The sequence below is a fragment of the Python bivittatus genome, unplaced genomic scaffold (assembly GCF_059951505.1).
Source record: "Python bivittatus isolate LINGU-HERP-01145 unplaced genomic scaffold, Pbiv_v1 ctg000840_np1212, whole genome shotgun sequence".
NCBI lineage: Eukaryota > Metazoa > Chordata > Lepidosauria > Squamata > Pythonidae > Python > Python bivittatus.
Genome location: NW_028277113.1, coordinates 49,476,706 through 49,503,509, shown reverse-complemented (window position 1 = coordinate 49,503,509; position 26,804 = coordinate 49,476,706). Strand labels below are relative to the sequence as shown.

The 26,804-nt window shown below is 40.0% G+C and overlaps 1 protein-coding gene across 4 annotated transcripts in view; it reads right to left on the bottom strand.

The window, feature by feature from the left end:
• Window positions 1–203: 203 nt before the first annotated feature.
• XKR9 (XK related 9) overlaps window positions 204–26,804 on the bottom strand; it is a 52,519-nt gene continuing 25,918 nt past the window's right edge. For 3 of the 4 annotated variants that reach the window (XM_088130692.1, XM_088130694.1, XM_088130695.1), the window contains exons 6-7: window positions 4,363–4,438; window positions 204–4,281 (exon numbers count right to left, since the gene is read on the bottom strand). The gene's annotated coding sequence lies outside the window, so the exon portion shown is untranslated. The remainder of the gene's footprint in view (window positions 4,282–4,362; window positions 4,439–26,804) is intronic. The other variant, XM_088130693.1, reaches the window with a different exon arrangement.

The following is a 26,804-nucleotide window of genomic DNA, read 5'->3' as shown; positions in this document are numbered from 1 at the left end:
TGAGATACAGAGAAATTCTGATGGTGTCACAGACCATTCTGTAAATGGCAAAATAAATAAACTTGTTTTTATTTTGTTTTAAAAAAGAGAAATGATTTAAATGGGAAGACAGTATCAAAGCTAACAGACCCAGTAGTTGCCAAGTCTGACATCTATCTCAAACTTGCTTAAGATGTATTATTATTGGTTTAATTGTCATTGTAGTAGTAGTAGTAGTAGTAGTAGTAGTAGTAGTAGCAGCAGCAGCAGCTGTTATACGTCAACCATCTCCTCTCTTTCTGTATATGACAGGGGTGGGAGGAGTAATTTTAATTTGGTGTCATTAACATTTCAAAAACAATTGCATTTCTTCTGTTTCCTATTTTCCCCCCCCCCTTTATTTTTTTTAATCCTGCTTCTTTTTTTTTTAATTTGGTCAACTGAAGGCAGTAAACATACCTGATATTCCTGCCTCCTATTTCCCCCACAACAACAACCCTGTGAGGTGGGTTGGGCTGAGAGAGAGTGACTGGCCCAGCCAGCTTTCATGCCTAAGGGATGCCTACAACTCCCAGACTCCTGGTTTCTGGGCCATCTCCTTCACCATTACACCAAACTGGCTCTCATTCTTCAGTTTTTGGTAACAGACATGCCTTTTTGATTAAAACATATGAAGATGAGGTATTATGTATTCATAAAACACAAATATTATTTTTTTCACAGTTATACAACAGTTCTATTTGATGTATCTATAGCTACAAAGATCAGAATCGTGCCAAACATGGTATTCCCTGTGATTCTCTATTGAAGCGAAAGTTGGACTTTGAAGAAGCGAGATAGAAACTGTATTAAGACAGAATCTTTGCAAGTCTGCCCATGTTTTCCCTTCCCTCCCTCTTATAACCTAGGGAGTTAGGGGAAAGCCAGACTGTGTCTCTTTCTAACACCTTCCTGCCCCCCTGGGTTCACACATGCTTCTTCTGCACCTGTTGTTGCCCTAACCGCTTCTGGATGCCTTCTCCAAGGTTATTTCCATGGCTTCTTCCATCATCTTTGTTTTGTATATGGCATTTATTCTAATCATCCTGTAGTGCTTGGACAAATACAGTGCATGAAGTTGGAGATGTATGATTGAAATAACACAATTTGCAATAAGGAGGGACCATTGATATTTTTCCTCACCTTATTTGGCTAAGGAACCAACTAAAAACAAGCCAGAAGGGCCTTCTTTTAGAGGTACAATTATCCTGTGACCCACAGAGAGAGCTGGAACTGTGCAAATATTCAGTACAGAAATCATTTCAAAGTTTACTTAAATGAATTTCAGAATCAAGTTGATCTTCCAAATTAAGCTGATAAATCATTTCATATGACTGCATTAAATAAGATGCCTCTAGAACAATTCAGACAGTCCGTACATTCCTGCACATGTGCAGAAATAGCTTTTTCCAAACTAATTCAGCAATCCTAATTAACCAGATTCAACTACTCAATGAGGATGATTTTCCAGATAGATTTGAAGAATCAAATTAAATTAGATTGGTTTTCCAAATCTGATTGTTCAAATTGGATTTTGGCTCACACTGGTCTGTAGAGGGGGCCTCACTGAAAGTATAACTCAGGACTGGACCAATATACTTCACACAAGGAAGCAAAGATTTTGAAGTTAAATATGTACTGTTATTATGGCACCCCTGATTCCAGCTAACACAGAGCAATGGAGAAACAATATTGATTGACATAGGATATAGTGAAAAGAAGGTGTGCCTTGTGATCTCAGTGACTGTCCTGTCCCCAAGTTTCTTGGAGTTTATTAAATATCCCAGTTGAGTCATACATAGCTTCCTTTTTCTGAATCAGACCATGGTATAGTGGTTAAAGTCTGGGGTTACAACTGGAGAGATCCAGAGTCAAATTCTAGTTCAACCACATGACCCTATACAGGCTATCTTGAGCTCTTTAGAGAAAAGATGGGGGTGGGAGTGAGAGTGGGGGTGATTGTGAGGGTGTTGTTTTTGTGTGTATACACACATATACACAGAGAGGGCAGACTCCCTCATCAGTAGGAGAGTTTTCTAATCAGCATACAGTAGAGGCGTGGGTGGGGGTTGCATTCCCTGAGTATCACAAAGCATATATTTAACTTAAGAAAACTTAAGAAAATTTTTCCAGATTTAAGGCCTAGTATGCAACTGCAAATGGCTTTATTACAAAACAAGATTTTTTAAAAAAGATGTGTGTACTTCTTACATTGTACACTGTTTCAGGAACTTGGAGGCCAGATTTTAGCATGCTATCAATAACTATACATTTCTGTAAAATACTTAGGCAATTTATCTGTCTATCCGACAGCTACAAGATTAAAAGATAATATCCAGCAATAAATGCAAAACAAAAAGCAGCCTAAAACTCAATTAAAACCCAGACTTTGAAGGAGAGGATCAGTTAAACCCAAAAGAAGCTCCATGAAACACAGTTGGAATTTCCTTCTACATAAATATATTCAAAAGTGCTCTGTAAGACTGCAAAAATCTACTATTTTACTCTGTATGGCTAGTGATGAAAATATTTGTGTGGCATTTTCTTAGGTTAAATTTGATTCCCTTCACATTATAGTTTGACATTAGAAGAGTTAAAAAAAAAAAAAGAATTCTCAACTGAATAATAGCTGTATACTTCCTTTGAATATAAATGAGTTCCAGTCCATTGTATCTGTGTGCAACTTTGGTGCTTTTTAGAGGGAAACAGGAGATTGTTTTTAGTTTCCCCCATCTCCCTTGAAGGCAGTGACAGAAGGCAAGTTAAATGATGAATGTTCACTTTAAAGTACTCAGTATATTGGGTTTCTCCTCAGACTCATACCTGGAGTCTCTCTGGGAACCCAAAGCAAATGCTAGGAAATCAAGCAGAAAATGAACCTTTACAAGAACTCAGGATGATTCCATTAAAAACAAAGGAAGGAAGCTATATATTGTGAACTATCATTTTTAATCTGAGGGTCTGAAAGCAGGGCCAAACTGCATATGACACCAGTGAAATCTATGGTTCAACTTTTTAAAAAAAATTCTGAAAAGCAGCTTTGTTGGTACGCAATATGGATGAGAGCCATGGCGCAATGTGGACTCGGCTCTCTCTCCATGTGCCATGGAAGGGAAAGCAGAGCAGAACTTCCCTGACTCTTGCTTTATGGGCTGTTTCAAGCAACAGTCTTTTCCTGCTCCTCCTTAGGGGAAAAAAATACTGAGAAATCCAGTCATTTATCTCGTGAATCACATGGAATATGGCCTGTTTGATGTTTTCATGCAGAATCCATAAGGGATTCTTTTTTCAACCTTTATGTCTAGGGTTACCTTTCCCAACCTGGGCATTAGGCTTTCAGATGTACTGACAGGGAATTCTGAGACCTGCAGTCCAAACGTATCCGGAAGGTACCAGGTTGAGGAAGGCAGAAATAAAACACCCCACAATCACTGCTCTGTATGATTGAGCTGCTGTTAGCAGCAAGAGGCAGGGACATCTGCAACTAGTCATGATGAGGCCAAAATAACAAAATGTAATATCCCATGCAAGTTTGCAAGGAATGGCGTTTGTGTTGTGACACTGAAACACAGGTGTTGTAATTTGTTACCCTCCCCATGGACCCCCATGGCAAGGGATGATTTCCCAGAGTGCACCTCATAGAATTTTCTTGCAAATTCTGCAAAGTTCTAGATTTGTAAAATTCTGCAAGGTCCTAGATCTCAAATCTGACATTTTGTTCTGCAAGAAGCATTGGTTTTGCACTTATGGGACAGTTATTTTGCTTGGACACAAAAGCAGAAGGCAAGCTTGGTTTCTTGTGGCCAAATTGTTTTGCTGTGAACTCAGACTCTTCGATATCCCCTCCTGTAGACCTATCCTAAACCTGAGAGAGTGTAGACAGGTTATCGAGGACCACACAGTGTTTGGGTAATGGGCAAGAATCAGAGTGGGAAGATTCAAAGGGAGGCTGATACCATATGTCCATGCTTTTATGTTTTTTTCTTAAACGTATTAAACCAAATTATGGCTCATACAACAGTTTTACACCATGAGAAACCTCTTCCAGTTTTTAGCATTCATACATCTGGCAGTGCACTCAGAAACCCTTGAAGGGGTAGCAAAAAAAGGAGTTTGGGATTGCATGGTCTCCACTCTTCCTAAAACTTTAAAGCAGGAATGTGATTAAGACAAGTTTTATCACATAACGTGTATCATCCAGATACTTATCCCAAGGAGTGGATTGGTGGCAGACCCTTCTTCAGTTTTCATTCAGTGGCCAACCTACAAAACAAAGTTGCCACCAGTGTGTTAAGAGATTGCTATGATTGCATGTACAATTGCATGTTGCAAAGGCCTTATTACCTTGCATTCACCGATGACAGTCTCTACAGTGTCTCCTGGTCCTTCCTGGCCTTTTCTGAACAGTCGTGCCAAACACCTGTACAGGAGGGACAGTCACTAACTTTTGTAAGTGCACTGCAAAAAGCAGAATCTGTGCAGTATCCACTGCAGGTACAGTCACAAAGACATTTCTGTGCTCAGACCTGATTTGGTACTTTGCTCAGAAAAAAGGCTTGGCCGCCCAGCTAGAAAATACCTGGCTGATGTAGTCTCAGCATCTTTTCTTGTTTCCCCTCCCCTCCCTTCCCCTCCCTGCCCTTCCCCCTGCCTTTTGGACATATTTTTGTAATTGCTTGTCCTCAGGTACAAAGATGCTTGCAGGAAGTCATTAATCTTTCATGAGCGATTCTGCCATTTCTTAATGCCGAACAATAAACCAGCTCAGAGGGGCAAGCTTGCTCCTGTCACAGCATGCTTCAAGGGAAAAAAGGGAGTTTGGGGGGAAGACAAAACTGATCCAACAAGAGAAGAGAAGAAATAATGAAATGGTTGTATTAAAGAGAGCAACGAGAAGGAAGAAAAGCAAAGTACAGAAAAAACAAGCCCTTCAGATTTGTTCTTTTCCTCTTCACCCCCAACTTCATTTTTTCTACTTCTGAAAACAGATCAGAATCAACCACATGCACACGCCAAACCAAAGTGATGTGGCTGAGCCAAGATTCCCGCCCCACGCACAGCCAGAGAGACAGGTTGAAAGAGCTCAGCCCTCCGTCCATTTTTTTCCAGGCTCTTGTTTGCTTTGCAAAGCAGGTGAGATGAACTAAATGCAGCAAAGATGCCCAGCTGGAGTCACCTATCGGCCAGCTGCTCACGGAAGGGCCACCTGTTATTAAAGAAGAAAGGGAGCAGCAAGGGGGTATTACAGGCACTTCCCAAGACTCAGCTCACTTTTTTTTTTTTTTGCCATTGTTAAATGCTCTTGTAGCAATTTTGCTCTAAGTCCTTCATACGTTTTCAAAGAACTCCTTTATGCATATGGCTTAATCTGGTCATAAACAACACACAGGACTGGGAAAAAACAGACATGGCTAGTCTGAGAGACCTGGAGAAGAGGGCCTGTCATCCCAGCCCCAAAGCAAAAGATCTTTACCTGCTCACAGTGATCAGGGCTGGCCCTGCCGTTAGTCAGAATGAGGCAGCTGCCTCAGGCAACAGACCTTGGACATCATGAGAGGGCCAAAAATTGTTCACCCTTTCATTTGTTGTTATAGACATTTAATGTAAGCAAATATAAGCCAAGGAATACAGCCAAACAAAGCTTGATGTGGGTGGGAAGGGATGGCTTGTGCTGCTTATGTCGGGCAGCCTTAATTGGAAAACAATATTTAGATCAGGAGGCGATCCCAGGAAAATTCCAAGAAGAAATACAGGTGGAATTGCCAATAGTGATGCACCCTGGCATACTTTCATACAGTACATGATGCTAAAATCCAAACTAGAAAAGGGAGATCACTCCTCAGATCTTTCTGGGTTTTCTTAAGAGGTTAATAAAGCTACTGGGCAACCAGGGTGGCCACAGAAGGGGTCAACAAAGCCAAGATGGTGGCCACGAATGCATGATCGAAGCCTGGGTATTTTGCATTAAAAAAGGGGCAGGGCTTCAATCCTGTGGCCGTGGCTGCCATCTTAAATTTTTTGACCTGTTTCTGTGGATGTCCCTGGAACTACTTAATGCAGAACTGGGCCACAATCCTTCCTGCATTCTTTTTGATGGAATACTCTTTTAAGCACTTTTGTCTCATCATTTTTTTGTACTGCTATCATATTTATAGAATAAATGCACTGGAAAATGCCCTCTCGGACTGCCCCTCCACCATGACCATATATGCCATTTTGAAAATGAGGTAAACCAATGCAAATGATGTCATAAATCACAGTAGACATTTGGTCTGCAGCGTTTAAAGGCCATTGTAATCATGTTCCTGTAAAATGAGAGTTCAATGTACAATCCATTCATGATCTGCATCTAGGATTTTTAGTCCAATGGCGTACTTTAATTATGGTCAACCTAATGCGGATTAAGCATAGAGGAGGATGGGGGTTCCTGAAGCTGTTGTAACTGTGTCCAACGAAGTGTGCTTGCTATTTCTCCTCAAGTGGACAGAGAGGGCCAGAATCTGCATCCCTGGCTTCACTGGTACAGTTATTGAATGACTGAAGCATTGTAGGACATTTTAGAAATCATCCAGTTCAACCCACTGCTCAGTGCAGCTTCTGCAATGCAAGATGGAACTATACCATCCTTGACAGATCGGCACCCAGCCTTTGCAAAGGTACGTTCAATTAGGGCAGGGACCACCACATCCTATGACAGGCTGTTGCACATTCAAACTGTTCAGTCAGAACGTTTTTCCCAATGTCAAGCCAAAATCTGATTCGTTTCCATTTCTTCCATTGAATTTGGTCCTCTCCTCCTCCTCCAACTTCAACTACTGGTAAAATTAAGGTTCTTAATTAGGAAATGATGTATTATGTCTCCCTTTTCTTGCCTTTTTGCATAATGTGATTTTCCCTCCTTTGTCCTTTCTGCCCTGACTTTCTCCTTTTTGCAGAAATTGTCTCTAACCCTGACAACAGTGTTAGAAGGCAGGGATGTGATGGAAAGAGCACTATAAGTTCATTACAATCCACATCCATGCCTCCCAGAAAATCATGAAGAATGTTGTTGTAAGATTGGGAGACATTTATATAGGATAGTATTAATGTGGAGCCTGGAGACTCCCTTAATACTGGCAAAGTTGCCAAATATCCCTTTTATTAAAACGTTGGCTAAAGTACTCAAGTCTTCTGAATGGCTAGGAAATCCCCTACACTGATTGTGTCTTCTCTCTGTTGCAGTTATGCAAGATGTAATCTAGGCATCTGTGCAAAAAGAAGAGAGAGAGAGAGAGCAAGAGAGAGACAAACTGAACATCAGGTGGGATACAGTGTTGAGGAACCATTTGTCCCATGTAATTTTTCACCATCACCACATTCCAAGGCTGAGAATATACACATATATCATTGCAGTTGTTATTGTTGTTCTGCAGGATGAAGACTACTCAATCATGCTGGTCTAGTGCAGGTTATTTTTTAACTTTCCAGTCTAGGACTGAGTGAGAATGACTGGCCAAAAGTCACCCAGCCACTTTCCATGCCTAAGGAAGGAATAGAACCTGGAACTTTGGGCTTCTAGTGCAGCATTTTAACCACGACCACCACATACAGAGAAAGAGACATACATACATGAAAAACCATATGACTGCCCTGCTTAGCGATGGCTGTTCCAGCAGACCTGGTTGCCGTCATTAAACAAGAACCATGCAGCTAGTTAAGTGAGGACCTCATATGACCACAACTTCCAATTTCCTGTTGCTTCCCCTTTGACTTTGCTTGTGGGAAACTGGCAAGGAAAGTTGAAAATCATGATCACATGACTGCGGGATGCTGCGACAGCCATAAGTACAAAGTCTGGTCATAACTACCAGTCATTCAGGACTTCAGGACCATGAGGACCACCTGTCCATAGGAATTCACAGGAATTACTGTATCATCGCAGTATTATCCACCTTTATGTAAGCTTTATATGCTACTATCCTAAATAAATTTCTAGAGACCCTCCAAAAAATTCAGCCAGTACCAAACATGTCTGCAAGAGTTCTGACAAGGGCATGCACAGGGGGGCAAGTCAAAAATGACAAGATGGCAGCCATGCCTATTCAATCAAAGCACCACCCCTTTTTTACATGTCTCATGATGCATGTACAAAGGGGTAGGGCTTTAATCACATAGTTGCAGCCACCATCTTGACTTTCTTGACCAACCCTGTGGACACCCCTGTTAACTGATGTTTATTCTTGAGGTTCTTTCTTGCTTTCTCTGGAGGTCTTAGTGTTAACCAAAAGAACTTTAGATAGCTTGGAGTTCACTATTTAAAAACAAGGGTGTTGTGTAAATTAGGCAACAATGTAAAAAGTCTTGTGCCCAAAGTCTGACTGAACCAAATAAGCATGAGTACGTAAAAATTGGGAAGAAATTGTCATCCATAAATTGTAGTTATGTATGTCAAGTTCTATTAAGCAGGAACTAATGAAAGGTGAATTCTTCCTTTGTTCCAGTATTTTCAATCCAGTTAGAGCTAAGCCCAAACTTATTTTTTTTCCTATTCTGCCTGGACAAGTTGGCTGACAAGGAAGACTGGAGCATGGTCCAGCCAGGCACTGGTTTTCCCTGTGTGTGCAAACCTAAAACTTGCCTGGCCTTTCCCTCCCTTCTCCAGACAGAATAGGGGAAACTATTCCTGGGTGGGAGGCTTAGCTCTAATGCATGTTCAAATTTAATGAGTAGTCCTTATGAACAGGATCAAATAAGTTTGATAACACCCTTGCTTAAAAGTGCTAAAAGCAAGCTATCTCCCCTACATACCTACCTTTCCATGTTTTAGACCAATGTTTCTCAATCTCAGCAACTTTAAGATTTGTGGACTTCAACTCCCAGATTTCCTCTGCCATGTGGGGAATTCTGGGAGTTGAAGTCCACACATCTTAAAGTTGCTGAGGTTGAGAAACACTGCTTTAGATTCATTTATCCATAGCCATAGTTTGTTTTAACCATACAGCAGTGTGTTGAAGAAGCCATAATGCTCTAGTTCACCCATAAAGCTAAATCATGGTTTATAAACCCCTACAATAGTTAGGTGCACATATCAATCTAAACTAAGCCCAAACCAAATAAACAAATCATAGTATGATTTCACACAATACTTGAGCTCAGCCCAAGTGTGGTCTCAGCCTGAGGTTCGCAAGGTAATAACAAAATAAAGGGCTTGTTTTAATAATGGTCCTGCAATTCTGGGATGCTATTTTCTAGGATGCTTGGTTCACATCAATTTTATGCTAAGATTTTGCTATTCTCTTAGTCTTTTTAAACATTTAAGTAGATAAACATTTAAGATCCATTTTGGTGCCTGATTGGGTTTTAGCCTCATTACATTTCTCCATATTGTGCTTTATCTTCTTCTTCTTCTTCTTCTTCTTCTTCTTCTTCTTCTTCTTCTTCTTCTTCTTCTTCTTCTTCTTCTTCATCTTACTACTCTACTGTATAATTATGGATTGGCAGCTCTTCTCCCTCCCCTGTTTTTATACCAAGTTTTATTATTCATTATATTACATTTGATAATTATAAATATTTTATTGTAAATGTTTATTGGCATATTTATTGAAAAGCTCCATTTGCTGAAGCTGGCATTTCTTTAAAAAGCTATTAGATCACATTTTAAAGATAATGACATCATGAGAAGGAGAAGCCTGCAAGATCTACAAAATGAAGATCCAGATCCAGTCAAGTATAGTTTGAGGAATACAGTAATTTTTTCCACAACCCAATCCTATATTAGCCTATTCAGAAGTTATGCTACAATATTGTAACATCTACCTAGGAATAAGTCTTACTGAATTGAAAAGCATTTTTTTCCGAGTAGACCTACAGAGATTATGCAATTTTCAGACAACTGTATCCAAGATAAATGCATCTCAACTCCTGTAGAGTTCCTCAACAGGAAACTCTATTCCTGTTAACTATATGGCACATCCATGTCCATATAGTTTTATTAGTAAAAGGATGGAAGTTGTTTTCTTTTGCATTCTTCCTGGAGGTTTTTTTCAATTTCCTGGTCTACCTACAGCCCTGATAGGTAGGTTCAGCACCATTCCTTGATGATCACAAGTACTAAACAGGTCCATTCTTCTTTAACTTCTGAGCCCAGGCAAAACTTCCTACAAAGACAAATGGGGATAGGGCTGGCAGATATTAGCTGCAAAACTCTAATCTATTACTAGGTGGCAGCAAAACATTTTCTCCACCTCAATGCTGCCATCTAGTGATCATACAAATGGTTGCAGTCTAGGTTTGGTAATATAGTTCTACCCATTTATCTGGGAATAAGGGCAAGTAAACCCAAGGGGACTTACTTCTTACTGTTGAATAAAGCTACCTCTAGATCAGGGGTGTCTGCAGGATATGATAAAAACAAAAAAATCAAGATGGCAGCCATAATGGTGGGACCAAAGCTCCACCTATTTTTGTGCACAAAAAAACAAAACAGGCAGAACTTTGATCTCACCATTGTGCTTGTCACCTTGACTTTTCTGACCATACCCTGTGGACATCCCTGTTCTAGACTAACAGGTTTCTGTAGTAAGACTGTTATCAAACAAAATAATAAACCTAGATCTATGTGCTATCAGTGAGAAGATGTGCATTGAGCGAATATCAAACTTTACGGTACTTTGACTTCACAGGAGCTAACATTTCATTCCATGTGACCCAAGTAGGCTGTTTTCAGACTGGTCTTCTTGTGCCTTCTAGAAAGCATCAGGGCTTAGTTAAACCTAAATATCTGCCAAGAGGCATTGAGTTCTGAACATATCTTTTTTTGAAATCATTGGCATATTTCAATTGCGGTAGTTTTTATTGTGGTAAACGACACAGAAAATAAATCCAACTTAATGGAAACAGACAAATTAAAACTGCAATTCTATACATACTTACTAGGGGGTAAGACCCATTGAATCTAATAGAAATGACATTTGAGGAGATATTCATGGGAATGGGTTGTTAATATTACTTACTGTTTAACAGAAACACTAAATACAATAACATTTTTATTTATTTATTTATTTATTCATTCATTCATTCATTCAATTTATACCCTCCCTTTTAACTTTGATGAGCTCTTGCTTGTACTCGGATATGCATCTTGGCTGAATTTATCCTTTTCAAAAAATTAAAATATACATAAAGAGACACAGCACAAAATATTTTAGCTACTGAAATTTGAGTAAATCAGTTATACTGAATGGTATCATTTCACTACCACTGCAAACAATAAAAAATGTATTTCCACCACACAGAAATATTGGTTCAGTACTTTGATTCTACTTGGGCAAAACATTGTACCACTGTTTTATAAGTTGCTTCATTGTTGCTCTTCGTGCTGTTTGTGCTAACTGCTTTACTAGTAGTTACACAAGAACTAGAGAAATTAACATTACCTCTTTTCTGGATTCCTGTGTGCTTAGAAAGTAGGAAAAAGGAAGTTAAAAGCAAGCTGGCAACTAAAATAAGAATTCACACTGGCAGTATTGAGAACATTTGCTGAAGTTTTGTGTAACCTTAACAAGACAAAATAAATAACAAGACATCCAATATATTATTTTGATTCAGGATTCATATGCCTCTTATTACAAAAGGGGAGTAGATTGAAAAGCATGGGGCTTTAATTCTCATTGAAATTTTGCCTTCCATACAACTACTTAAAATTTAAATGTCCTGCTCTCTGTTTGTAGCTATTTATGGTCTGTTGCCTTTTGTATCATAGGAGGGCTTGGAAAATACAGAATACTATTATGCAGTTAAGATTATGTACAGTAAAATTATGTACTGTACATACACCATAACCTGCTGGCAAGAAAAGAAGGAATTAAAAAGTTAAACTGATCTTTCCACCTTCTAATTCTCCTTAAGTATAAATTTACCTAAGTATCTGTATTAAAATAAAAGCTTTCCCCACTTGCATCTTGGCACTATACAAACCTCGCCAGCAACATCATGATTCTGCCATGTTGCCATGACATTGTCTTCATCTCACCAAACAGCTAGTTTTGGGTGGCCCCTGTTCAACACAAGTGTGTTTGGTCCAGACATGGATCAAACCACACAAATCTTGGGGCAGCCATAGACTAAAACACACCATTCTGGGCAGAAGTGTTGGAGGATGTGGCATTAACAGGAGGATGTGGCAGCAAGAGGGAGATGGGGGGTTGGCAACAAGTCTTTGTGTTTGTGCAACTGTTAAGTCAGGCTACTAGATCCAGGCTGCAAAAATCCAGACAAGTTAGAACTATTTGTATTTATTTGCTGCCATCTAGTAATCTTGATTTTTGAAGCCAGATTTGCTAGCCCTGACATAAATCCCTTTAACATAATTTTCTGTCCCCATGTGGGGAAAATGATAAATGTCATAGTTACAACATCAAGCCCAGTTCCATTTCACAATATGTTCTTCCTGCTGGTTGGTGATGTCTGGAAAAAGGAAGGACAGCAATGCTAGACATTCCCACCAATGATATGAAATAGAATGTGCACCACACAGGAAATCAGAACCCCACCATTTATCTAACAAGGGGAACAATGGTGGGAGAGGCAAGACAGGGATCAACTACAGGAATAGCAATTTTTATGCCATTTGAATGGGGGATAGATGAATTGTACTTTAACTGACCACAGCAAAAGGTCCCTTGTCTAAGAGAACAAGGAAACAAAAGGAAACCTCCTTCTCCATATGAGAGGTGTGCATGTGTGCGTCCATGTATGGGGGGAGAGAGAGGGAGCAATGATAAAAAGTCTCAGAAAGAACCTTAATAATTTGTTCTGGTATCTGTCAGTGAATCCTTCTTAGAAGAAAACACAGAAGATAATGTTTTTGTACTTGAAAAACTCTATTAAAAGGGAGGGTGGTCTCGTGATCTTCTGCTAAAGAAGTTATTCTGGCACTTGAGGATACAGAAGGGTGAAATGTGTACAGCACAAGCTGGGGTAATCCATTCCAGATATATGTGTAATGCAGGAGATGGGGAGGGGGGGACAGGTGCAAACAATTCAGCCAGCTGTCAGTAAGTTCTAGTGATTGCTTTTGATAGGTTAATCATTAGTTGATCCGTGTGCAATGTTGGCAACATCACTGTCATAGCTGTCTGCCCCCTACACATCTGTAACCTTTTCTAGGTGCTTCTTGATATGAGTAGGAGTCCACAAAGCCCTGACATCATGGGAAGCTAAATTAGGCATGATTGCTGCCATGTCTGTTTTCCCGCTACAAAACACAGAAAGCTGACAAATGTCAATAACTCCTAATTCCTCACTTGCCACTATTGCTTTCACATGCCACACAAGGTGTGTAGAAAGAGACAGTGTCTTCCAAGAAACACAGGTCATAACAAAATAGCTTGTGAATCCAGGAATAGAAAAGAAAGAGACAATCCTGCTTTTGCAGCTACTGAAATAATTTTAGTGTGAGCACATTTTTCTAGTCTACTGAGCATCCAATCATGTATCAGTTCACCAACAAGTGGCTTTCACCATTCCTTTACACCAAAGGTGGCCAGCACTCATTGTTATGGGCTACTCCCATCTCAAGATAGCAATTCAAATCTATCCCATCTATCCCATCTATCTAGCCTGCCCAGAAGATCCAAATCACTTTGAAGCGTTATTTGATATTACAAATCACCATCAGTCAATTGCAAAAGGCAGCTTTACTTGGAATAGCTTATATCCTGCAATGATACCTTTAACACCATCAAACAACATCTGCCTATCCCAGGTCCTGGGGAAGGACTTGATAGGTGGATAAAAATGCCAAATCCAGTCTAAACATCTGGCTGACTGTGTGACCAACCTTAATAATAATGTATTAAACTTGTATGCTGCCCAACTCTTCTGGGCGGTTCACAACAATCAAAGAAAGAAATTACAATCAAATCAATAAAAGATAAAGATAAAAGATGGGAAGCACAGTGAAGCAAGAGATCCCATCCTCTCTCACCAAAGGCCTGGATGAAGAGCCGGGTTTTCAAGGCCCTTCTAAACAACAGCGGAGTGGAGGTCATCCAGATCTCAGGGGGAACCTCATTCCAGAGGGCAGCCGTTGCTACAGAGAAAGTATTCTTCCAGGGGCCTGATAGATGAAATTGTTTAATCAAAGGAATCCGGAGCATGCCAACCCTACGAGATCAAATCAGTCAGGCAGATGTCTTCTCCTGCCTTCTGGGAGGTTGGAGGTTTGCACTGGAATTTACAGGGCACTTTGGGAGGCTGCAATCTTCAGCCTTCCTCCTACAAGGCCTTGTGAAGGGGCAGCAGATATGCCTCCCACATAGCCGCTCCCTTCGCCAGGGAGCCACTGCTGCCTCTCCTGCCTTGCCTGGCAACTGAATGCTCTGCGCCCCACCAGCTCGTCCTACTGCGCTCTCCACAGTCTGCAGGCTATCACTTCCTGCACTGGCAGCAGAAGATAGGGCTCCTCTGCCCACACCGCTGCCCTGTCTCCTGCCTTCTCCTCTTTTTTTTTTTTTTTTTTTACTTTTGACAGTACTTTTTACTTGGTTGGACTTATGAACAAAACAGACTTACGAACAGCCTCTTGGAGTGTAACCTGTTTGTAAGTAGGGGACTGCCTATACGTAGCTTTTTTTTAATACCTTTTAGTCCCAGAGTCCTGGAGACTGTGGCTATCAATAGTTACTAGTAACAACTATACATAACCTCCAGTATCAGTGGTATTGTGCTTTTCAATACTCACTGCTAAAAAATGTTAAATGTGAGGAAGTTCTTGCACTCCTGTCTTGCTTCTAGCTGGCCTCTCTGTGAAGAGAACAACCAAAAGGCCTTTCTTCTATTCTTCTAAGTTTGTTGCTCAGGGAGGATCCCTGCTGGTGATTTACAGCATCTTCTGCTCATTGTTGTGCCAAAGCAACAGTAATGAAGATGGGCTTTCTATCACCTCTGTGGCAGCTGGATGATGCTAGAAGATGCTATGTCACATATGGGAAAATTGCCCTAGTTTTTCAAGACCAAATATTTCTATCCTCTTATATTCTATCTTCCTATATAGGTGGCAAACTCAAGAAGCAAGAACCATGTGGATTTTAGAAAGGCATCTGCAATGCCAGTCAAGGTAAAAACACAATAAACCACCATCAGTCATGAGATATTGTGGCAGGATATAAATTCAATAAATAAATAAATATTGCAAAGGGAATTCCCAGGCAAACATAACGCAAGGCAATTAAGGCAGGATCGGTTGGAAATGTCCCCTTCTCATGGCCCCACCTCAAGGCTGGGCTGCCTCTTCTCATACCACTGAACAACAACACCTCAAGGCTGGGCTGCCTCCTCCTCCTCCTCCTCCACCCCCCCCCGGTTCCCACAGTCTCTCACACTTCCAGAAATTTCCTAACCAAAATAGTCAAAGAGCTGACGAAAAAAGAGTCTAGATTTTAGAATTACAAAAGTAGTTAAAACTGCATCCTCATGCCCATTTATATGGAACCATACCATATCAGAGGTAGTGGATCACATCTGAAGAAACAAACAAAACAAACAAAAAGCAAAAAACTATTGTAATGTGACAGCTGCAGGAAGTGGCAACAATTATACCTCTCTTTAGTTCAAAAATGGAACACTCAGATCAGGTCCATTTCTGGCTGTACAATATATCACACAGTATCCCCCTCTGTGCTAAAAATTCTTTGCAGGAACCAGCAAGCATGTCCCCATAGGTACCTGACATAAGCCAAAATGAAATCATACAAATGACATAAATTGCACAATTCACATAACTTACATAATGATGTCACAGCATGCATGAAGTCATTTCACACACACTCCAACACCACAGAGCCTCACACATATCCCTTTCTCTGAAGGTCTTGTATTGTAGTTCTTTGGGTTTATGACAAATTCGGTGTGACACAATGTAGTAATTGGCTCAATGTAGGTGTATATGAGAGAAAGAAAGGGGGGGAGGGAGAGAGAGAAACTAGGCAAGTTGTAAGCTTATTGAATAGTAAACCATGACCTGCAGAGTCCCCTGAATTCTACAGTTCATGCATGTTCATTACGTAGCAATTTCTGCATTTCCTCTACTTCAATCAAGTGTACCTGCAGGCTAAGACTTGGTAATTTCTTGCAAACTCAATCCCTTGCCTATAGAAGGGTATTCACTGATGTTCATGGGGTCTATGGACCATTCCATAAGGGACTGGCTGGAACCAGCTGCCCCTCAGCTTGATCTTTCCCCTCAGATGAGTCCTTATCAGTGGCGATTCCATGGCCACATCAGTGTTGCTGAAAGTACCTTTCCTCCCCATTTCTTTCTTCCCTTGGTTTGTGCCTATAAGCTGTCCTGAGTTGCATTTTGCTTTAACCATGTTAAACTCTTAGTAAGAGTGTCAAAATATTCAGAGCAAATAATAAACACAATTCTTTTTTTTTTTTTCCTCCTCCCTTTTGCCCTTCCCTACAGTTAGCATTTAACATGATTATCTGTTTATCTCTAGGTCTACAGTCACTTCCACTGCAGTAGCAGCAGCAGCTGTGCTGCTGGAGAAATCATGGATTCAGTTAAATTCTCCCCAAGCATCTCGAGGCCTTCAGGCATGCGCTATAAATTTAAAGGCCTAATTATAGCCGTGAGCAGCAGGAATTACAGTTATGAAAAGCAGGAACAAATGGGCGAGGAGCTCAGCAACTGAACGAGATTGGCGCTGGCCTCCCTCTCCCCTCAGGCACATGCCTTCTTGAGGGTCTCCGGTGGTACATCTGCCACCCTCTAGCGAAGGGCACCCTCCCAAAGTCACCCAGCAGCTCAATTTATAAACCGTCCAAACTGGAGAAGGGGCAGGCCCTTTGATACAAAGCATCTATTTGTCACAGTGATCTATCTTGTGAAAAAGTAAACACAAAGTGACACGACTTCCAGGGAGTTCTACATTTTCCTGGTTAGAATTATTCACAGTAGATTCGGAGGCTTTTGTGAGGGCATTTTTAAACATATGCTTTTCGACTGAAAGAGGAGGCAAGCGCGCTTTGGAATGTTTCTGATGCAGATTCATTTTTAGCCTGGTTGGAATGATTTCATCTCACGTTTGGGTTAAACTTTGATGGTTCAAAATGCTTAAAGTCCAATACCCTGCCAGGGGCAAGGGTGGGAGGTGGGGAGAGAGAAAGAGATAGAGAGAGAAGCAATGTGGTTTTCAGAGACCATAAAGGTTAATCTAAATTATCCTGGAGATTAGCTCTGAGACAGTGCATGGTTCCACAAACATCACTGCTGGTGTCCTGAGCAGTGATCTGATATGCTTTGCTTTTGTTAGCATTTGCAGGGAGACTAATCCAGAAAACCCAAGAGAGGTGAAGACATAATTTTATAGGTGAAGTTGTCAGTCTTTCTTAGTGAATTAGGGGCACAATTGACACTGGAACAAGTTACTGGTCAAATTGTCCTATAGTGGATCTTATCAGAAAAACAAGCCCAGAGGTTTGAACACTGCAATCTCAAAAGAAAGACAAGGATTTGCTTTCTGAACATGACATTTCTGCTTCTGATTTTCTAGTTAGCTGAATAATTATTCTATGAAGAGCCTGAAATAATTTGGCAGCAGGAAACATTCATGCAAGAACAAAGACGGTATATGTGTTTATAGCTCAGTCTTCTTGGAAAGAAAGCAACTTTGTAACTCTCATGAATATGATGATCTTGACCATATAGAAGAAGAGCCTCTGATCAAAAACTTGATTTATCCACATGCCTGACTAGGCTTCCCCATTCTGCACAGAAGGAGAATCAATTGCTTTTAACATTTCTATAGATGCACAGAAGTGATTAATATAGCATCGTGTTAGGGCCTAAATCAGGCATCTACAGCCTTTTCAGATAGCAGGTACAACAGCAGCAGCAGCAGGAGGTAGACAGAGAGAAGGACACATACCTAAATCTGACAAGATTTCAGTGATTAGACACCCCAGAACTTGTTTGGTCTCATGTGAGGACATTTCCACCGTATGAGATATTGGCATTCTTGAGATTTGAGAGTTTTTCAGTGTTCATATTTAATTTGTTCACTTTTGTTGTTGTTTAGTCGTTAAGTCGTGTCCAACTCTCCGTGACCCCATGAACCATATTGCGCCAGGCCTTCCAGTCCTTCACTGCCTCCCTGAGTTTGCTCAGTTTCATGCTCATTGCTTCAGTGATGCTATCTAACCATCTCATCCTCTGCCGTCCTCTTCTCCTTTGGCCTTCAGTCTTTCCCAGCATCAGGGTCTTCTCCAAAGAGTCCTCTCTTTGCACTATGTGGCCAAAGTATTTTTTTTTTAAAAAATTGGTTCTGTGGATTCCATTTGGGGTGACTGTAGTTTGGTGCTTGCAAGCATCACATTGCCAATTTCTAGTCTAAACTCCTCACCACTGCAAACCAGTTCCTCTGACCTACCCATCTATTTTTTCCTAACACCACCAACATTTCTCCAAATTTATTCTCTGCCTAATATTTTTAATTGCAATGTACATAAATAATTATGATATTTAAGGGGATCTTTTCCCCATCTCTCTCATTTATGGATTCTAAGATTATAAATTAGAAGTTAAAAATATTTTTTTTATTTATTTGTTTGTTTGTTTATTTATTTGTTTATTTATTTGTCTGTACCAGGTCTCAGACTGTGGGTTGGGACCTCAGGGGATCAGGAACAACTTAGAGGGCTTCACAATTTTTTTAACACCTGATCAGTTTACAGGCAAAGTGTGAGTGCTGTCAAAACTGGACTTTGCTCCTCATTTTACCAGCATAAAGCTGTAGTAGACACTTTCACTTACCATAGTGTTGGAAAACTAGATCAAATTGCAATTATTTAAAAGAGAGAGAGATGATAGATAGATAGATAGATAGATAGATAGATAGATAGATAGATAGATAGATAGATAGATAGATAGATGTGATTGGTACCAGACTAGTAGCATTAATAACTATCTTATCTTTTGTACATTCTCTTTTGTACATCGTGTTTTAATGAAGGTCAGTTATTTTATTTTTAAAAGTCTATTTTAATTTGGAGTCACAGCAATAGCAAGAGAATGGAGAAAAGAAAGAAGAGTCACAGAATGAACTCAGATACAGATGCAGATACAAATATATCTTACCCACCCCAACATCAATATGTTCATTAATTTTAATATATGGGAGAGTCATAAAATGTATTTATTGTTTTAGGGAATCACAGTACCATAAAGTTTGAAAATCACAGATCTATACTCTTTTATTGAAAATCAAGTTGCTATCTTGGTTTTCTATGTATTGATTTGTTTTGCTGAAATTGTTATGCTAGACTATAAAGTACTGTGTTTGAAGACTGGTGCTGGAGTTTATCATCTTAAGAATTTGCTGTTATCAGTATTATAACAGTATTATAACAGCATGTTTTTGCCTTTCTCCACTTCCTGGTCTGCTGCTATGCCAACTGATTTTTCAGTGGCAAAGGCTGATGGCTTTTCAGTTGTCTCTCATAAGTATTCCTGGGATTTTTTTTTTCAGGCATCCAGATAAATAAATGCAATGTTAAAAAAAAAAAAAAAAGAACATGGGTTACAGGGGAATTGGGAGGTTGAAATAATTTATTTTGCATACATTTAACTCTAAGTAAGAGGGTGGTTTTTGCAGGACATGCTGCAACTTGGGCCAGAGCAGTGATTTTCGCTCCTTATGCACTGCACTGCCAGGTCAACAGTCATGAAGATATTCCCAGATAATGTTCAGATGCTTTTGAAAGTCTTGGAGTAGAAGTGGTGATGGTTGTGGGAACAAGTGTTGGTTGTGACCAAAACACTCTATAATTTAGGGTAAGTCTATCCAAAATATGTACTCCCTTATATGATCCAGTCCGGGCTTTCTATCTGCACAAAAGTTCCTATTCTTGGTTTTTCCATCACCCAAGGTATGCGTGGTGGGAACTGAGAGCCTTCTCAATAGCTGTTCTCTGATTCATGTTCAGTTCAAAAGAATGATACTGTGTTCTACCATCAAATGCTTCTGCTTGTGAATTTTGACAGTTGTTTCCAAGTTCTTTGTAACATTTAACACCTTTTATCCTGATTTTCAGGATAAAAATCCTCACAAAGCAAATTTCAATTTTAAAAAGACAAGATACAGGCACTCTAAAAATAAGATTTATGTATATATGTTTTTATTTTCAGACAACTATTATATCCCAAACCAGTACATACAAAGAAATAAAGACACCTCACTCTCTATCTGCCTGCAGAGGGAAGATGGGATGGCCTTGAAGGACAGGAGAAAGAGCTGCTACCAAGGCAACGGCCAGATGAAGGGGGCCTAAGCCCGGGCCAAGAAAGTAGACAAGCCTTTCACAGGAAGATAAAGGGAGGGAGGGGGAAATTTACTATAACTTTACAATAAAAGTAGTACTGACCTACATGGCATTGGTTTCTTAGTCTGATCTACCTTGAAGTGCTGATATCACTTTTAAAATAAAACAGCAAGACAGCAAGGGGTGGGATTATATGAGTGTGTGTGGGGACGGGTGTGTGTGGGGGGCAATGATGATTGTGCATTATGACATAATCATGCAAATGCCAGAACCTATATTTGCGTCAGAAGTCATATTGGAAGTACATAGTTGTAGCATTTGCATGATGGCATTACCACGTGCATGCCATCATTTTGGCATCATTGTGGTTTGTTACAGATGCCACTGGACCAGGAGCTGAGGCAAAAAAAGGAGAAGCGATTGGTTTTTCCAGCCTGAAATTATGTGGGGAGCTCAGTGGTGCCACCCGTGCAGGACTGTGGCAATACAAATCCAAGGCCTCACTCCACAGATAGCAAACACATCTGGCTGACTTGGATATTTTGAAGTAACTTAAGTAATATACAGTACTTCACTAGCTCAGAAAAAAGTTCCAAATAAGACTACGAAGGCCAGAGTTTAAATTTACTTAGCCATTCGACTGGATAAGCCATTAGCTGCCATATATACACCCAGTTCAACCTGAACTTATCTTCCCTTTCTAGTGTTCTTCCTGGCATTGCAACTGTAGGTTTTTTGGTTCCCTAAGTGATGAATGAGACTGGCATGAATTACTCATGGACATCTGCAAGGGGGGGACAGGTGACTCCATGAGGCGGGTGAAATCATCATAGCTGGTACCAGATGCTTTGACATTACCTTTCAGCATTCCCAAGGCAATTACCATTTTTATGTTTTATCTGGCAAGCAGGGCAGAAGCTATTTCTTCTCTGATATTAGTGGACACATTTGTCTACTTTTCAAAAGATCCTTTCTGAAAGCAGGAAACATCCTGCAAACAAAGCATGAGCTGTTAAGTAGTACCCTTCAGCTGTCCAGCTCTGGAAAAGTTCAACTTCACATTATGGTAGGATTAAAAGGACAACCATATACACCAGACTTCATTATGACCACATTCCCAGGTTATATTCAGGCCTAGAATAAGAAGGTCTAAAAATTATAATGGAATAGAACGTAATAGCAAGAAGACATCTGTTCCTGACCACAATAATGCCCAATGATGAAACATGTCACAACATTATGATGCTCACGCTGCCCTTTTGTACTTCTTTCACAGGGAAGTGCAAAACACATTTTTGCACTTGCCCATCCCTGCTCCCCATGGTCCCATATGGGAACTAGGCCTTCAGGTCATACTGTACAAAGCCTATTCTGTGACGGCTGTTCTAGGTTTCATTTCTGGGACCACATTAAGGTGCTGATCTTTAGGGCCCTAAAAGTTTAGCCTGAGGTTGTTGTATGGACCACTGGCAACATTGTCAATCAACCTGAGACCAGCACTTTTGCTCTGATTTCTGATTTCCCAATAAGAAATGGTGAGTTTAAGAGAAGTGCCCTTTTCCATTTTGTGAATGCCCACTCCTAGCAAGTACATAAAGCGTTCTCTTGGCTGGTCTTTGCTGAGTCAAGATTAAATGGTTACATGCAAACAATAAATTATTATATATGCCTGAGCCTGAATTCTGGGCAATATACTGTATGTAAGCGACACTCCCATCACAGTGGCTGCTTTTTAAACAACATCAGGTCATTTAAAATGCATTGTGCTGTTCTATTCTGTTCTTTTAAATCAAAGCACAGTTTGGTGTAGTGGTTAAGGCACCAGGCTAGAAAGCAGGAGACTGTGAATTCCAGTCCCACCTTAGGCAAAAAAAATGGTTGGGTGACCTTGGGCCAGCCACTCTCTCTCAGCCCTAGGAAGGAGGCAAGGGGAAACCACTTCCAAAAAAACCTTGCCAAGAAAACTTCAGGGACTTGTCCAGGCAGTCACCAGGTGTCAGTACTGACTCGAAGGCACACACACACACACAAAAGCCCTACTGTCATAGTTGCATAGAAAAACGGAGAGCACAAGATTTTCTATAAGCTTTCGAAAGAAAGAAAGAAAGAAAGAAAGAAAGAAAGAAAGAAAGAAAGAAAGAAAGAAAGAAAGAAAGAAAGAAAGAAAGAAAGAAAGAGAGCAGAGGAAACTGAAACTTCTTGTTGTCCAGACCTTTCATTTTGCAAACTTTTAATGCACCTGCCAAAGGACATGAATCCCAGTGCTTAAACTCATATATACTCAAAATATGTGACAAATATTCTCTCTTCCAATTAATTCTATGGAGAGTGGAAAGAGTGACTCTCTTGATTTTTAGTTATGGTTTTTGAAATAACCTGTAGGTTGTGTCAAAAAAAAATCAGTCTTCATTTTTCAATCCTACTGATTCAAACTGAGGGATAAAATGGGTTTGTGTATTGTGTTTTTTTTCAAATATCAGTGCAATTCCCAGGTATGGAGTGTGGAATTCTTGTGCTTACCTTAATTACAAGGTGGGCAGGGGGAACAGGAGAAATCCTGTCTTTTATCGTTCCAGAGATCTCTCTGGCTTCCCATGCCTCAATTAAATCTCAAAAGAAGACATCAGGAAGGTAATCATCCCAGAGCACTTTTTGAGAAATTGAATTATATATTTCCACACACAGTATTAATAAATGGTAAAGCTTTGGGGTTGATATTTTTCCCCCAGTGGAGAGAAAATAAAGGCCATGAAATTAAGATGTTGTTGTCTCCTGATACGATATGACCGTTGATGCTCCAGAAGCTAGATTATTTAAATGATTTCTCTGTGGAATATATGATTTGGTTACATAGCTTGAGTTTCCTCATTTTAAGCTCTACTTCACTAAACTAGTACCTTCCAGAAGTGTTGGATTTCATCTTCCATGATTCTCAGCCAGCTGATTGGGAATTATTGGAGTTTAAGCCAACACATCTGGAGAGCACTAAGTTGAAGAAAGATGAAGTAGAGCCCTCCAGCATACTGCAGCATTGATTACCACCTTTGAAGCAGTCATTATAAATAATTAGATGAAACACTGGTTGATTCAGATAATTAATTCTTTTGTCTCTGTTTAGTGTTTCCAAAGTATGAAGGAACAAGCCCTTTTCACAGAATTGTGGGGTCTAGCATGATCCCTTTTATACAGTAGGTGATCCTTCACTTGCTCGTTCTTGGTGCTTAAACGTTTAAAAAAGACATCTTATCCATTATTAAGTTTTTGTGAATGCTCCCTGAATTTAGTTCCTTTTCTCAATAGACATTACTAAAAATGTAATTTAGTGCTTGCATTTAGTGTATTCAATTTTAGGTTAATTGTAGGTGAGCATGAACAAGCAAGTACAAGAGCAATTAAAAATTATGATAAATGCAACCTGGCTTGTCAAGGTCAGTGTAGAAAAGCACCAAACGATATACCCCACTGCTAAAGCTGGCGTGGTTTGTTCAGCTTGGTATATTATTAAGAAAGCCATGAACACTCACAGCAGCATTTGACCTTTCAGATGGCATAGTGTGTGCATATAAAATGCTGAGTTAGAAAACTGTCAGATAAAATATAGAGATGAGATAATAGTCAGAGAGATAATGTTAAATGGGTTCCCAGTATGCTAAAATGATCAGGTTTCTTTGAAATGGCATGTGACCTCACTGGGATATCAGTTTCTTTTGTGCCCAGTGTTGTTTGTTTCAGGATGTGACACACACGCAGGCGTAGCGCCACCTGCTGTAAATGCTTTGAAAGGCTGGAGCCTGGCTGGTTGGCTTTTTGGATACCCGAGCGCTTCACTTCCCCCAAAGTAATGGCTTTATCTGTGAACTTCAGCTCTGGTTCATCAGAATCTTTGTTCTCACCTCTTGTTCATTCTTGAGATGAATTACACAGTGCTGTTCTGAGTCATATGAAGACTTCATTCTTTAAGGACACAGACCTGAAATCTGTCTAGAGGGTTTGTGCTGCAGGGTTGTTGTTGTATAATTTGACTAATACACCCTGGTGCACATCCTTTCAGTCCGCTGCTGCATTAAGAGAAACTGGGAACCATGTTGTTGCTGCGACACAGGCATCCTGTCCTAAGGACTGAATGCAGGAAGAACAAGTTTTATCACCCTGTAGGAGGAAGGGCTGCACGCGGAATATTGATTGGCACTGGTGACATCACTAACTATCCAATTCCTCTCTCCCCAGATGCTTCCCAGCTGAAAAGGAAGGAAGGAAGGAAGGAAGGAAGGAAGGAAGGAAGGAAGGAAGGAAGGAAGGAAGGAAGGAAGGAAGGAAGGAAGGAAGGAATTCAACTCCTTAGGCATTATTAAACTTCTAATTGCACAAGAGAGTTATTACGCAAAGAGTGCTTTAAGCCAACCAAGTGTAGGGAGAGTACAAACTAGCATGCAAATCAATGGTTTTTGCAGAAACAGATGCACACCCTCCTGTCAACTAGGGAGAGGGAACAAGAAGAACCATGGAGAACCCAGGCCAGCAAGCTGGACTACAACCCTTCAACTCTGTCTACTATACTGTTCAAAATCACAAGGGACTGTGTACTAGAATATTGGGGGTAATTTGTGCTCTGATTCTTCCTTGTAAGCTAGGCTTCACTTTATGATTCCACTTTTTCAGTTGAGCGAAAGGGGAAATTATCTCTCCTTGGCTAGCTTTCAAGGGTTGAGCTGAGATGTCCAGAAATGGTGCACAGCTTTTTCCAGTGACTCTCTAGATGCCATCTTCTGGTGCCTTTTCTGAGAAAGTCCCACAAGTCCCCCCCCCCCAATCAATTGCATTTTGCTGTGATGGTCTTTTTGTGGACAAGAGGTGCTTCAAAACTTTTCTTTTATTCTTTCCATTAAAACTGTTACTATGTCAGGTCTAACTGGATTTGCTGTTTCTCTGGTAAAGTTAGCTCTGCCTCCAGTGATATATGCCTTAAGAATGGAACCACAAAGGGGGAGGGGGGCGGGACCCAGTGCTGCACATAATTTATATAACATTTTTCTTTTCTCATCACATATGGGTGGTTGGCAGAGAAATAAAAATGTTAACCGCAGAACAGTAGATTCTAGCCAAAGTTTGGCTGTAGCTCTCTGGGAAATGAATTTGCTGATGAGTTTTTTTTTTCTTCTTTTTCTTTCTTTTTAAGCTACCTGAACTGTGACTTTCCTTCATTCACAGCATTGTTTAAGACAGTTTTCAATAATCTCAGCTATAAGATCCTTGAACATCTTCCTATCTTGTTTCTGCATCTAGCCACCCACAATGATGCATGTATGCCCTCATGTGCACTTTTGGCAAATTGCATCTTTGTTATTTCAAGTATAAACTGTGTATGGAAACACAAAACCCACAAATTCAGAGCTGCTTAAATCCAGGAAACAAATATTATTCTTGCTGTTGGCTTGGAATTAAACAGCCTAGATGTAGAAGGTGATGCAAAGCTAGTGAGGAAAACAACATCAAGTTGTAAAGTTGGTTTATGTTTTTCCAAAACATTGTTTACTGTATACATTCTTCATATAACTATGGCACCCTTAAGTCCTTATGTGGAAGAGCCATACCTGAGTGGTAGGAAAAATATTTTGAACAATGAAGGTCCAATTTTCAATCTGTGGCATATTTCTACTTTAAACAGTCTTAGTTGTAGACCTGCCAAGATCTTTGCTTGCAATTTTGGAGAGGCTACTAGGAGTGGGTAGAAAGTAGACTAGCTCTAAAAGCAGATCTCTGGATGATTCACAGTAGATCAGCAAGGATTTCTTGTTCCCAGTTATTTAAGAACAGCCATGACAGAAATAATTACCTTTCAATCTCACCTTCAGTTAAACTAAGGGTTGAAGTAGGAATTAATTTTTATCTGGAAGGACACCAAGCTTGATGAAGTTATGGTACTTGAATCTAATTCTTGAGCTTAGAATTAATACATTACAAATATATGATTTATACATCTATTAGTGAATATTGAGGAACTAAAAAAAATAGATGTCACAAGGAGGGATTCACCCCACCACTGGAATAAATGGTCTGACATATTTTAAGACAGTTTTATCTATTTACTTACTCAAAAATTACCAAATACTTTACTGTAGGATCTATCTGAATTAAATATGTGCCCTCAAAGTGTCTACCAATTTAAAGTAGGGCATCTTTTTTTTACTTGTGTTCTTCATTTTGGGTAGCATCAGAAGGGTCATAAACTGAATCTAAGGGACTATTTGATTCCTTTCACCATCACTGATTAATAGACGTCCTGGAAAACATAATATAGCTTGTCCCTCTCCTTCCAGATAAATATAAATGTGACCACATTTAGCCATTGAGTGCTGGGCTCCAGTTGTCCAAAGTAACACATCAGCCTGGAGTTTTCAACATGAAGGTTCAGAGCTACATTTTGCTACTCAAGCCTTTCTCCATTTCCTCTCAGGGAACCATTCATCATTGATGGTGACATA